This window comes from Pseudopipra pipra, chromosome 15 (assembly GCF_036250125.1).
Source record: "Pseudopipra pipra isolate bDixPip1 chromosome 15, bDixPip1.hap1, whole genome shotgun sequence".
NCBI classification, from domain to species: Eukaryota; Metazoa; Chordata; class Aves; order Passeriformes; family Pipridae; genus Pseudopipra; species Pseudopipra pipra.
In genome coordinates this window covers 4,936,893-4,950,840 of record NC_087563.1, presented here as the reverse complement: position 1 = coordinate 4,950,840, position 13,948 = coordinate 4,936,893, and positions in this window count along the sequence as shown.

Here is a 13,948-nt window from a genome sequence, read left to right as displayed (position 1 = left end):
TTCTCTTTGGGACATTAAATGCTTGATACCTTTAATGTCACCTCCCACTGTAGCTATGCTTACAAAACACAGGGCTTTTTGATGCTGAAAGCTGTGAACTGCATTTTGTGCCACCTGCAGAGCTCTGCTGCGAGCCTGATCCCAGGGAAGTGTCGTTATCCTTCCACTGATGAGAAAAGGCCATGTGAGTTTTCAGAGGGCAGGAAGGAGCCATCAGAGGCACACTGGCCGTGGCTGACACGCCTCTTACCACAGCAGCTCTTCTCCCAGCCCAATAATGTGCCCTGAGCTGCTGGTGCCAACTGCAGGCAGCCCCTGTGGAGCAGGCAGGGCTTTGGGCAGGTGATGGCCACTGCCTGCCCTCTCCCATGTGGGGACAGCAAATGCTCCTCCCAGGAGCACAGGGTGACCTTTGGTTTTGGTGCCTCTCAGTGCTCCTGCTTCATTTCACTTCTAATTTGATGCCCAGTGAGTCTGTGGCACTCACCTATAATTTCACAGAGATATCGCAGCTGTAGGGAAGAAAATCTGTTTCACAAAGCAAAAAAATCCATCAAGAATGAACAGTCAGGCTGTTCATATAAAGGAGCTAAAGTACCTCCTGTTGTTTCCCAGACACAGCCTTTTAACATGGGGAGAGCTAAAAATACAGCTGTGCTAGGAAAAAGCAGCAAAGAGCTCCACATTCCTAGAAGCTTCTCACACTCACATCTCCGCCTTGGGACTCCTGTGAGGGCCAAAACATTTCCAGAAACATCAGGCCATTTCGAGGTGAAGCAAACATCCTCCCTCAGCAGATGCATTTCAGTAATGTTGACATTTTTAAATTATCCAGAATGGTAAAATAATGTATATTAAAAGAAGAAAAAAAAAAAAGGCAGCAACTAGTCATTAGATTTGCTGCAAAAATAATCTGAATGTGTCCATAGCATGAAAAGCCAAGATACAATGGTTTTTAAGCACCATTTAGCATCTCCCTTGTGGAGAACTCAAGTGTTTGTGCATCTGGATTTCATCTGCACCTGAAGAGACCATGGATGTGATATTTTAGCTGCTGGCTGCAGCTGGTAACCACATGTTTGGATACTGCCATTCTCTCTCAGAAAGATTTAACATGGTGTATGAGCACGTGCATACTGATAAAAAAAGATAAAGAATGATTTAAGAGCTAAGGTTAAACTCCAGTCATTCTTTTACCCTAAGATACAACTTTATTAGCCAGCTCAGAGGAGCATTTATTCAGAATTAAGTAAAAAAATAGACAGTTGGAAGATAAGCAGCTTATCACTTAGCCAAAGGCCTCTGGCAGCACTCATGGCACACTGTCCAAGAGAGTCAAGAGGTGTCCTGTGCCTGTTGTGGGCAGGGCTGGGCACTGGCACTGGAATGTGCTGAGAGGCTCCAGAAAGAGCCTGATTCTCCTTTACATGCAGAATTTGGCCATCTCTACTGCTGGACACCAACGTGAGAAATTTCCTTCCCACTCTAGTCTAACAGCCAAAGCTGTCATTTCCCCAACAGCCCATGCCAAGGGAGAGGCTTCACTGGCAGAGGGAGGCTATAACTCGATCAGATACCCCCAGTTAAGGTTCACTCTCAGAGCAAACCTGCTCTGCTCTCTGTTGTCCATAACACTGGTTAAAATACCACAGTGGTAAAGCCAGCCCATGCCTCTCTTACCCCAGTCACACTCCTCTGGTACAAACAGCAACACAAAGGTCACTTCTTGCTCTGGAGGAGTATTCCACCAAGATTTTAGGACTAATTATATAAGGCAGGACAAAGAGCACTGTGAATGGGACAGGTATATTGGCAGTCATGTTTTCTTGGGCAAGTCCCTTCTGAGGGACCAACCTCACAGGGACTGCTGCTTCCCACCCTCTGGGCACACTCTGTGTGATGGGACAGGGATGGGGGACTGCACCCATCCGACTGCTCAAGTCCACATCTCCTATTTTGGATTCATTGCTTCCAAAAAACCACAAGCCAGCATATGCCCTCCCCTGTGTGCCAGACCAGGGGGGCAGCAGGCACCAGCACAGAGCCTGTGGAGAGCTGTGGCACCTCACACTGGAGCCCTGACAGGGCAGACACAGCAAACGGTAACACACAGGCCACCATTCCCATTGCTTCCCAAGCAAACACACCCTTCCCTGTTGGCAAAGGCAAGAGACCTCCAGGGATCAATGAGTGAGAACCAAGGTACTGATGGCAGCAGTCCCAACCCTCCCAGTTGTGGCACCCCTGCAGGGAGGAGCTGTTTCCCAGCAGGGAAAGGGCAGACCTGCTTTAGCTTTACTCTAGGGAGCACATAGCCTGGAGCTTTGATGCTGGAAAAATGGGGTCCTGAAAAGGGCCAGGGCCAGGGCTGCTAAAATGAGGGGTGGGCTCACGTGAAAAGACCTGTGTGATGAACTTGCCAAGGTTCATTTCCCTGCTCCAGGATGAGCTGAGCTGCCACTGGGAGCAAATGCTCAGCTTCTCCTCATAACCCTTCTCCCCTCTTCCTCCTTCCTTCACTCAAAGTTTATGTTACATATTACGTTCCTGGAACATACAGAACCTGGAAATAGTGCAGCTATTTGTAGTTTATACAGAAAACCCCCAACTTCCATGTAATACTTTTAAATAATTGTGGAAATCAATGGTGATCCTGTAATGAAATACTCTGAAGCCAAGGTACTCACAATTGCTCTTCAATTCTGATTTTTGAATCAGCTCGCTATTCTGACACCCTTGAGCTATGGATTTGCTTTTAAATGATAACTGCCACATAGCTTTGGTTATTTAAAATTTTGCTGTACCATAATTGTTCCCTGGAACATATGAAACTTCCACGCCAGGAGAACGGCAGACAGCCTTCCAATAAGGCTGGGAGTCTGTGCCAGCACAGGGATTTTCATGCTATTTTAAGCATTTACAAGTTGTCTCAAGCCTTAAACGATAAAAACATCAAGTAGTGAGAGTGCACTGAACTCAATATTTTGCTGTTCAGGCAGCCTAGTGGGAACATGCTAGTGCAAACATTGGAATGTAAGCACCAGCTGGAGGCACTTCCTTCAGCTCCAGCACGAGGCATTTCCCTGAACCAGAACCCCTGGACGTGCATGAGGAGCTGCTGCCCTAGAAGGAAAGGTATTAACTCCAGCCAGGGTGGTGCTGTGGTGAGGGAACACAGACCTGCATCAGTAACAGCACCAGGGCGGAGGGCGGCAAGAGACGACTTAAAAGGACCAACGTCGGGTTCTGTGGAAACAATTTAGAGGCTCAAGGATGATTCTGTTAAGCCTAAATCACTAAAGAAAACTTGTTAGAGCAGTTTCACTTCATTGCCCTGCCAAGGGCAGGGTTTGTGGGGAGGGGAGGTACCCAGTGCCCAGGGTTACCCAAACCCACCACACCTCCCTCTGCTCTCTCTGCCTGTTCACACGCATCATGTCAGGCTCACAAGTGCTTCTGCTGGCACCACTGCCCAAATTATTCATTGTATGAGGCAGAAACACAGCTGTGCCAAGCACAGGGTGCACCAAGGGGCATTTAGTCCTGGTAGGACCAGCTGGCCCACTTACAAACCACACTCACATGCCCAGCACAGCCCAGGCTCAGTCACAGCCCAGCTCTGAAGGCACCGTGGTGGGTCCTGTGAGCACCTCTGAGCTCCAGCAAGGCCAGATCTGTGTTCAACAGGCCTGGTGAACCCTGGGATGTGTGCCCTGCCAGGGCCAAGCCCAAAAATGCAATGCTGCAGGCACAGGCTCTGAGGAGCAGCTACAGCTAGAGATAATAGCAAACTGGGACAGATGTAGTGCTCACCAGCCCCACAGGAGCAGTTCTGCCCTTGAGGAATGCAGTGACACTCTGGGGAGAGGCTGTGCCCTGCAGAGCTGCTCCATGAAGGCATGAGGGAGTCACCCAACAAAAAAATCCCAACGTCTTTTTAATAAAAAGGGATTGAAAAAGAGTATTTTAAGAATGAAGGCATGTTTTCCAGCAATTTACACACAGGTAGCAGGGAAAGCAGAGTTAAGAGCTGAAGGAATGATTTCTGTATTTTTGAAATAAACTGCGCTCAGTTTCTCAGGAAATTCTCTAAAAGAAAAATATTGTGCAAAAAAAAAAAAAAAAAGACCCCTTTAGTTTCCATAGCCTCAGAATGATATATTTATAAGCCTATACCAGGCTAAAAATTGGCAGCTCAAGAGGATCACATGTCTCTGAAGACAGAGAATGAAGAGCCAAGCAGCAAGTTATTAGAGTCTGAAAGAGATACTCCCTTTGAGTAAAATGCTGTTGTTGTATGCGTGGGAGCTGGAGAGGGTAGGAGAGCAGTCTCGTAGGAACACAGGCATTTGAATGAAATCATGAATGATACCCTACACTAGAATCATATTTCAAACAAACACGCAAGTGACAAGTGTTATTTCAACACGTCTAGTTTCGTATCTGTTGAAAGGGCTGTTAGGAAATCTCTCTAAAAATGCTGGGATTTTTTTTTTCTCCAGCAACACTTCCCATCAGAAAGAGCTGCAGCAACTGGGAAAGAGGCTTTGAGTGTGACATTTCTCTTAGTATTTGTTTGACACTCTCTGCTTTGGAAAAAATCTCTTCCAGGAACTACAGTGACTCGAGACCAGTGATGTGTTAATTAAATATTGTGAGGAGTGACCCAAAGCCTTATTGTGCCATCACATCGCACTGGGACACGATTTTTAGGTTAAACAGCACGTCCTAAACCCAGCTTTACCTTCAACACCATGTCAGCTCATGAGAGGCAAACTCAGTGCCCGTGTTTCACCTCCCAGAAGCAAAGGCTCAACCTTTCCTCCCATCGGTTCATAGTCCCGTTGTGCAGGATTTGCTGAGAGCAGGAACACGAGCAGCAGCACGTGTCACACCTGCTCACATGTCCTGCCTGCTCTGAGGAGAAATTAAACCTGTTTCTGTAAGTCACTGCAGGTCCCAGATCAAATGCCCCCGAGCTGGATCTTTAACTGTTGTTGACTGTCTGTACAATCCCTGTGAATGTGGGAGAGTGGGGGCACACCCCAGGGATACCCCAAACCCCCATGTCCATGGAAATGCTCCCAGGTCCAGCAGGTTGGATAAAATGGAGTTTAACAAAACTTAGCAAATTTATTTGAAAATAACCTTAGAATGGTTCTGAAACAGCTTCACTTCCTTAGGGGTTTCAGGCTCCCAGCCAAGCCCACCTGGAACCAACCATCATGCCTAGGAGGAGCTGCAGAAGGCAGCATAAACCAACAGATGATCGAGGTGGTGATTGAGGCAATTTCGGGTTTCCTTGGTCCAGAAGACTTAGAATGACTAGTGCAAGTACAGACCAGGGATGTGCCAATATTGAGGCAGAACTCCAGAACTGGAGTTATAGCTGTGACTCCTCTTACTTGGAGCAAAACAATCAAACCCTTGCTTATTGAGTGTGGGCTGGGCTGGTTAAAAAACCCCCGCAGTTTTATGTTAAAGTTTGCTTTCAAAAACGTGCTTTGGTCAAAGTATAAATGCCTCTGATGGTTGGCATATCAATTTAATAGTGGAGATGATGATAAGGAAGTGCAGACTTGAAATAAGGTACCAAAGTGTTACAATAAGGGTACTTTAGGTTTCACACAAATTATCAGAGGTTGTAATGGATCACTGGATATATTTTTAACACCCATGGTTAGACTTCTTCTAAAAGAAGTGCTAGAGGCAACTAAATTAGAAATATATGTGTCTCTACATCATCCTACAACCATTCACCCAGCACTGCCAGGTCCACCACTAAACCATGTCCATAAGCACATCTCCATGTTTTTTGAACACTTCCAGTTAAAGGAAAACATGGAAACATTTAGGTTGGAAAAGATCTTTAGGATCATTGAGTCCAACCATTCCCCCAGCACTGCCAAGCCCATAACTAAACCATGTCCCCAAGTGTCACATCTTTATGATACAAAACCACATGGGGTGAGCATCTATTGTCACTGTCCTGGACTACAGGCAAGAGGGAATTCCCACCCACTCCAAATGGGGAAAATCACCACACTGAGGCAGTTCCTATAGAGCCTTGGGTGGGAAGTGAGAGGTTGTTTTTGTGTCAAGATTAATCTTGGGTTTGTTAGTTGATACAGAGAAAAAGGACACAGAGCCAAAGCACAACCACAGCTAGTGAACTGTCACCAAACAGCTTAAAATTAATACCACATTAATTAACACCACATTAATGTCTGAGGCTGGAAAGTTCTGTGTTTTGTAACTCTATCTGTGTGCTGAGGCAGCCTCCTGCATACTGCAGTGTTTGCCTAAAGCTCCTCTCTTGGTCTGGCAGCAGAGCTGTTTGCATTGGCAACTCTCTGCCCCCCTTCCCTGTGCAAGGTCCCAGTGTGAGGGAGAAAAGCAGCTGAAAATAGAGAACTTGAAATCACAGCCCTTCTATGAGATCCCCAGAGGTTCCATTCTCACCCTTCAGAGCAAAGAGCAGCAGTGTTTGGTGTGAAAAATGCTTGTAACATCTACAGACATTCCTGGTGGGACTGGAACACATTTTTTAAAAGTGCCCCATAGCAAGACTGAATATCTGTTTGTCTGAAGGCTTTTTTACATTGACCTTCTCCACGTCGTGTTTTCCTGTGGTAGCAGAATCAAACCCCAATCCTCAGAGGACACAAAAACTGGAGGACCAAAGTGTTTTCCTGTCACCTGCAGCTCTCAGTTTGAGCTGAGAATCACCCCAAAAATACCAGAGACAGGTGGGGTGTTAATTTAGGGATAATGGATTGATTGGGAAAAGCTGAGGGAGCTATGGCCTCCAGCTGTCAGCAATACCCCTCATGCAAACAGTGGCTGCAGAGGCTGGAGAGGCACCCCTTTTATAAGTAAAACTGTTGAAATTACTCACCTTTCCTGGCTGAATCAGAAGCTGATGCTACACCTCAGCCCAGAGCAAGGGCCCTGCCTGTGTGTCACCCACACCAGCAGCTGTGGGACAATGGATTTGGGAAAGGGGGGCAAGCAATAGAAAGCAGACTGGTTTCCAGAGAATGGTGAACGGTGGCTGTCTCAAAAACTGGCTGCATTAAATACCCCAGACTGAGAGCTGAATCAATTGCAAATTTAAAATAAATAAAATTAACGGCCAGAAAGGAGATCACGTTATTAGAAGCTGCACACTTACCATTCCCCTGGTATCAACTTACAAAGGATGGGGTCTTACTGACTCTGGAGTTTTGAGTTTGTTTGGGTTGTACCTTTTTCCACCCTTGTCCTTATGTGCTCACCATCAGCCCAGCAATGTGCCTTTCATGAAAGGTAAAGCCATTCCTGAAGTCTCTGCTGAACCAGGGGACAAGTGAGTAACAGCAACACGCTGGGAGAGAGGCACAAAGCAGCATCTCAGCATTCCCCACACCCTGAGTGCAGCTCTCCAACAGGGACCTGAAAAGTCTTCCTTAAGAAGTAATGTCTTTTCCTCTTAAATTTCTGCTGGAAACCTTTGTACACCTACAAGGGAATTTTCCCCGGGGAATTTGTATTGTCTGCTATCAAAAGACATCAATAACTACACAAAGCAGGCCAAGCCTGTGATATAAAAAGTGCATGAACAGATTACGCCAGAGGCAGCTCGATAATTTGCATTATCTGGACACACCTCAGTTATGAAAGACTCAACCTTTTATACATTTAACACAGCCCCTCCAGGAAAGTGAGGAAAACACTGTGTTACTCACAGATTGCAGGCTGGTCTCCAAGCAGCCATAAACCTGGAGATCTTGGTCAACATCTGCCTTGCTCCCCCAGGGCTGGGAACAGTGTGGCCAACCCTGGTGCTCCCACACACGGTGCACAAGGTGACTGTTACTTTTCTGTGCTGTGGCCCAAAATGGCAGAAAGTGGATCTACTTATTGAACAGCTCTTGATGGACAGAGAGGCCTTTGGATTAAGGGGGTTTCACTCCAGGATAAAAGGCAAACAATTTTTCATCTATAGTTCTAAGAAGAGGGAAGTTGTAAGTATCATTAGAGGTTTGCATTTCTGAGTCGAAAAAATAATGCAAATACAGCTGGCTTGAACAGTCTTACAGCAAGAGGAAGTCACTTGTTTCATACAAACTTTTTTTAAAAAAATCAGAACAACAGCTAAAACAGAAGTAAATGAAGCTCACACAGCTTGCCCTGTCCCCTCAGCTTGCACAAGGGCTGCACCAGGAATCAGTTAAGGACTCCAGCTGAAATGCAAACCAGCTTCCACAAAAAGCTGCTGCAATTCACTCTAAGAGCTATTTCTGCACAAAAAAGGCACACTGAACTAATCAGCACCCTCTCAACTTGTAAAGCAACCCGTGTTTCTTAGCAGCTCATTTCCCTTAAAAAATATCAGTGTGGTGCAGAGCTCCTCTTTGCCAGGCTCAGGGGAGATACCACACAGAAGAGGATTTTCATTTTTGGCAGTTTAAAGCAAAGATTTGGGGTTTGGATGGCTAAAATATTTGTACAAAACCTTGAAGAACCACCTCTGACACAGGAAGCCTGTCAAGATGCAGTGCCAGCATGCTGCTGTGGCACAGGCTTCATTCCTCACAACTTCTTGGGCACGCAAGTTCAAACAACCTCAGGACAACGGAATTTGGCTTTTGAAAGCATAAGGAAAGGGCAATTCCAGCAGAGAAGTAATTACAGTTTATATATAATGTGCAGTTTATGCATGAAGTATTTTATTCAACAGTAAAATGCCTCTGATTCACCCAGCCACGTGCAGGAAGCAGCAGGTGCTCTCAGGTTAATTTGGAAGGGGAAAGCTTGCAGTGCCCTCATAGCATGTTTTATTCTTCAATGCTGCACAACTGAATGTTCTTTAGGACATCCAATGTTTCTAAAAACAGGACATGAATCTTAGAGCTGTGAAGTATCAGCTTATCAGAGGAAGGAAAGAGCATGAAACCACACCAGTCATGTTGCTGTAGTATAAAAATGTTCCACGACCCCCAGTATCAAATATCACAGCAACTTCTGATGCTGAATGAAAACACCCAGAAATCCCTCCCCAAACCCCACAAATGCAGGCCAACAATGAACAATCTCAAATTATTTATTAGGAAAAGACAAAGGACTGTTTCAACATTCGTACAGAACAAATGGTAACAAACCCAGGAAAATAAACTGTAAAAAGTAGGCCCATGACAGAGGAGTTGGGTTATGACAAAGCAAATGAAATCCAAACTTCATTCATGCAAACAAGCAGTAAAGAATTATTTACAGTTTCGATGGGATGAATTATAGCATTGGCCATATTTGGGCCCAAATCAAATTACTCAGTGACATAGTAAAGGGATCTAATCTGTACATTCAATAATGAGGATCTATAAAAAGAAAAATAATTTAAACAATTTACAAGATGGCATAAAAGGCATCATTTACAAGAGCTGTATTAACAGGTGACACAAAGGTATTCATCAGTAATTTATGAATAAAAATTTGTAGCACGTATTTTTACATCACATCTTCAGTGTCTGAACAGTAAACAAGGAAGCAGAGACATACCATGAGTGCAATGTAATAGAATAAGGCAACTTAATCAAATGGCTCTTCAGAGAACTTCATCCTACAAGGGTTTACAAGTCATAAATTTGCCTGCTTGCTCTGCTAACTAAAACAAATGTCTGAAGACAGCAACTGGTGATCACAAGGCCTGCACATGACGAGACAGTAGATGGAAAATTAAATGCTTGTTTGTTAAAATGCCAAAACTCAAGAATGTAAAAGTGCAGATTATCAAAAGCCCTCTATGCCCTAACACCAGCACACTCATTTTCATGTTCTAGATGTTGTAATTTAATAGGTCTCAAAATACTAATTCACTAGTCTTATAAACTCTTTTGCAATGCACAATCTGAAACTAATATAACTCCTCCCAAAGCTTGTATTTACAATGTTCTTAAGTTGATGGTAGAATTGTGAAATGCTAGCAATTTATAGCAAAGATTAGCAACTGACATGTGATATTCCAGTTCATTTCATAGGCAAGGCTAATTAGCCCATTTAGATTTTAAAATTACTTTAAAAGGGTATTTTTGAATTCTCAACAGCTTCCCCCAAAGCATTCAGTAATGGCTGAATTTCTTGAAGTTTTAGCAGAGAACACTGTTTGTGCAAACAGCTACAATAACAAGATGAAGGCTAACATGGAAATACAGCAGTGAAGAGTCATCTGTATCCTGATGCACCACGGGAACGTTATGGGCCTTACAGGAAGCAGCACAGGAAGCCACACCTGCCAATGACTTGCCACATTAACACAGTCCACATACTCAAAAAAAAAAGAGAATCCCAACAAATCCAAAAGGGAAACTTGAAATAAGGCCAAAAAGTATTGGCAAATGATAAAATTTTCAGTCTGTCAAAAGGACCAGGCCATAAATATTTTATTTACAATTTCTAGTTAGAATCTTTATTTTCAACAAATGATTTAGCACCAGCAGGAATATGCAAAGTATCATTACTGTGTTCCCCAGGCAGAAGACCTTGAGGCCAAATCTTGCTCATTAGTTTAAAAGGATCATCTACTCAAGTAACTAGAGTGAGCAGGATTTGGCACTCAGTCATGCAAACTGAGACTGCTCAAACATATTCCATTAGCACATTAATAATTACAAACAGATTACAGCATCTTTTGAGATGTTTTCAGAAAGTGTGTTTTTTAGAATACTTAATATGCTTTACATGTATGAAGTAAACAAAACTAATAAACCAGGCTTATTTGCAGACTTTTTTTAACCTTAGAGCATTTTACCACAGATGACAAAATACTGGTGATGTACTTTAAAATATCAATAAAACTTAAAAGAATGTAAGCAGGATTTATCCTTCTGTGATAAAGCATTTTTTAATCTCCGATGGTCATGTCTGAGGACTAAATTCACCCATTTTATCCACAATGATTGTGAAGTTTACCCCCTCTGACTGTGTGTTAACAGGAAATAAAAACAAACAAACAACCAAACAGTGACTGTTTGTGTCAAATATGTCTTGAGCCCTGCTCTGTGACCTGAAGGTCTTGGTCAAACACTTCTAATCTGACTCATGGATTTTTGTTCACTTTTTAACCTCAGCAAAGCTCTGTTAACATGCTACATGTTTTTTAAGCCTACATAATCTGTAAAAATGATGTAGATAGGAAAACAAGGACAGGGGAAAGAATTAGTCTTATGTGTTTAAATGAACTGAGGATAAAAAAGTTGACCAGAACTAGCTCAACAGAACCACACTGACCTTCACCTCTGCTCTGAACTCAACTGTCTCCTCAGGATTACAGTGATGCCCAGATACCCAGAATGTGAGCAGGGGTTGACTGTGAATTTATTCATTAATGTAAGTTAATGACTGAATGCGAAAGACACCATCTAGCCTTTATCTAGCACAGACTGGCTCTAGAAAAAGACACTCTGATTAGTTCCAAATGTTAAAACCCCACTGTTATTCTGAAACATTTAGAAATGAGCAGTTATTGCAGCTTATGTGGAAGCAGGTGCTTCCTGAAGACCTACAGGGGATAGAGACAAGGCATTACAGGATTACAGCCCTTGAAGGCACCCTGCACGTGAACTACCAACAACTCAACAAGCAGGAATGTCACAGTGCTTCTCAAGGGTTAGGAGAAGCCAGAACAGAACTTCTGTTCTTAATATACAGGCTCAGAGTTAAGTGGGACAGCATGGTCTCATGTTCTTTCCACTCTGTTACTCTCCAATTATGAACTGAGGTGTTGGCAGAACCACACAGGTGCTTGAGAGAGGGAAAGATCTTCAAAAGGCAGGTCTGAACACCCTTTGGAAATCTTGACCAAACTATTAGATAAAGAGTGTATCAATGCTGTTTCTCTAGGAACTGCTAAATATATCGAGACTTTACTAAAAAGCATGAAAAATTGTTTCCTGGCTTCAGTAAAGAACACTGAGGATGTCTTCATTCCACCCTGCTAAATACTCAAAGTGTATTGTAGGAGTTCCTCTCTCAACCAAACTGCAGTTAGCTAAGCAGAATTAGAAAGGTGAAAGTGGTTAGGTCTAATAGCCTGGAATAACTTCATCTAAAATTGAACTTCTCTGTCCAGAAATAAACAGTACTTATCTCACTATAAACCTGCATGATTTTTAGGGAGATACTGATACAACAAAACTGTGCGTAACACTTGAAAAGACCAAGCTGGAGGGATGAGACCAGGAAATGCAAAAGCATTACCCCAAGATTAAGGGATAGGAAGCCTGAGGCTGTTCTCCTGGCATCTCTTGCTACATGGGATTGAAGGGATCATCTCCATGGCCAATAAAATTACCTGCCATTTCGCTGGTAAGTAACATTCATTAGGAAACCTCACGGATAAAGTCCCAGTACCATTGAAATTGGCATTATATGACAAAATTAAAAGGCACTCGCATGGCTGACTGAGCTGAAAATGATTACACATTCAAAATGAGTTTTGCATTTTACTTTAGAAGAAGTATCACAGAACTTTCCTCTAGAGAAGTGGTTCCACTTGAGAAGAACAACAGTAGTCCTGAGAAAACCCCAAATTTTCTCTACTGTAGTACATCACATTGCATCCATTCACCCTAAAGCTGCTTCAACCAGTTGGCTTTGAGGAAATGGCAAGGGTGAAAGAAAAAACAGAGAGGATCAGGAAAAAGCAAGTTACTTCAGTGATTTGTATAAAAGAAACTATCCTTTTCAACCTATTTAGAAGAGAATTTCAAAGAAAAGACTTTAAGGCTTATCTTGCAACTACTTGTGATGCCTATCATTTCTCCTGGTGGGTAGAGTCAATCTTTGGGGACTCTAATAACAAGTTCTAAGCTGACAGAAAATGAGATGAAACCCAAAGATGTGGCTTAAATACAGGACCCCTGGGCTTTACAGTAGGGCTTGACAACTGCTCTGGTTGCTCTTGTAATGAAGTACCAATTGTGCTGATTAAACTAGGAATAGGAAGCCAATTTTTTTAGAAGCTCAAGGGAAGTAAACCAGAGGTAGGGCATACTTTTTGATTCTCACAGTAGTTTCTATACAGTACAGCTATTCAAGAATTACTCCACTTGTTTATTTTGTAACTCTGTACAATTTACTTAAAAAAAAAAAATGTATCTTAGGTCACGTCAACTTCAATTGGTTTAATGAACCATGGAAATTAGGTAATCACCTGCTATGTGTGCTTTTGGTTAAATATGTAAGTAGCTTCTAACTACTGCTTCATGAGGATTCTCAGTATCACCAAAAGAGAACTGAAGTAGCAATAAACATGGTCTAAAGGAACTGTTTCTAATGGAGCTGTAGTACATGTCTTAAAGTACCTCACTTTGCAAATAAAATATGCAGTTAGTTTGCAAACTTTTCAGCAGGCTGTCAGAACACTCAGAAAATTAAGTTTTCACACAGTTTTATTAACCAAATAAAGTTTACTTTTGATAGTCAATCATGACCCAAAAGAGCAGTATACAGCATTTATAAAGACATTCTATAAAAACCATATTCACTTATTTTCTGAAGTGCTCTGAATTAGCATTAGATCAGCTGAACTGTGAGTGTAATTTTTAGTTGTTTATGTCTAAAGTGAAACATCAAAAGCAAGCACAATAGAAATGTAGTAGTACAAGTACCGGGAAAAGCAACAATAAATGGAACTGCATTTGCAATTGGCTTTGCACTTAAATGAGTTGCCTACTCTAAGGTACTGTACCCTTAAAGGACCACAGAAAATCTTAGAAGATAACATATGATGTTAGTATGGGGCTTTGAGTTGTAAGAAAGAGAAGACTGAAATAGCACACAGGGTTTCTAACACACTAGGTGGGTGGATCTGTAAATACAACACAGCCATGCTGTGGAATACTCGAGCAATCAGTTTTAAAAATACCTTAAAACCCCGAGATATCAATGTGTTCTAGTCTGGTTGCTCCTC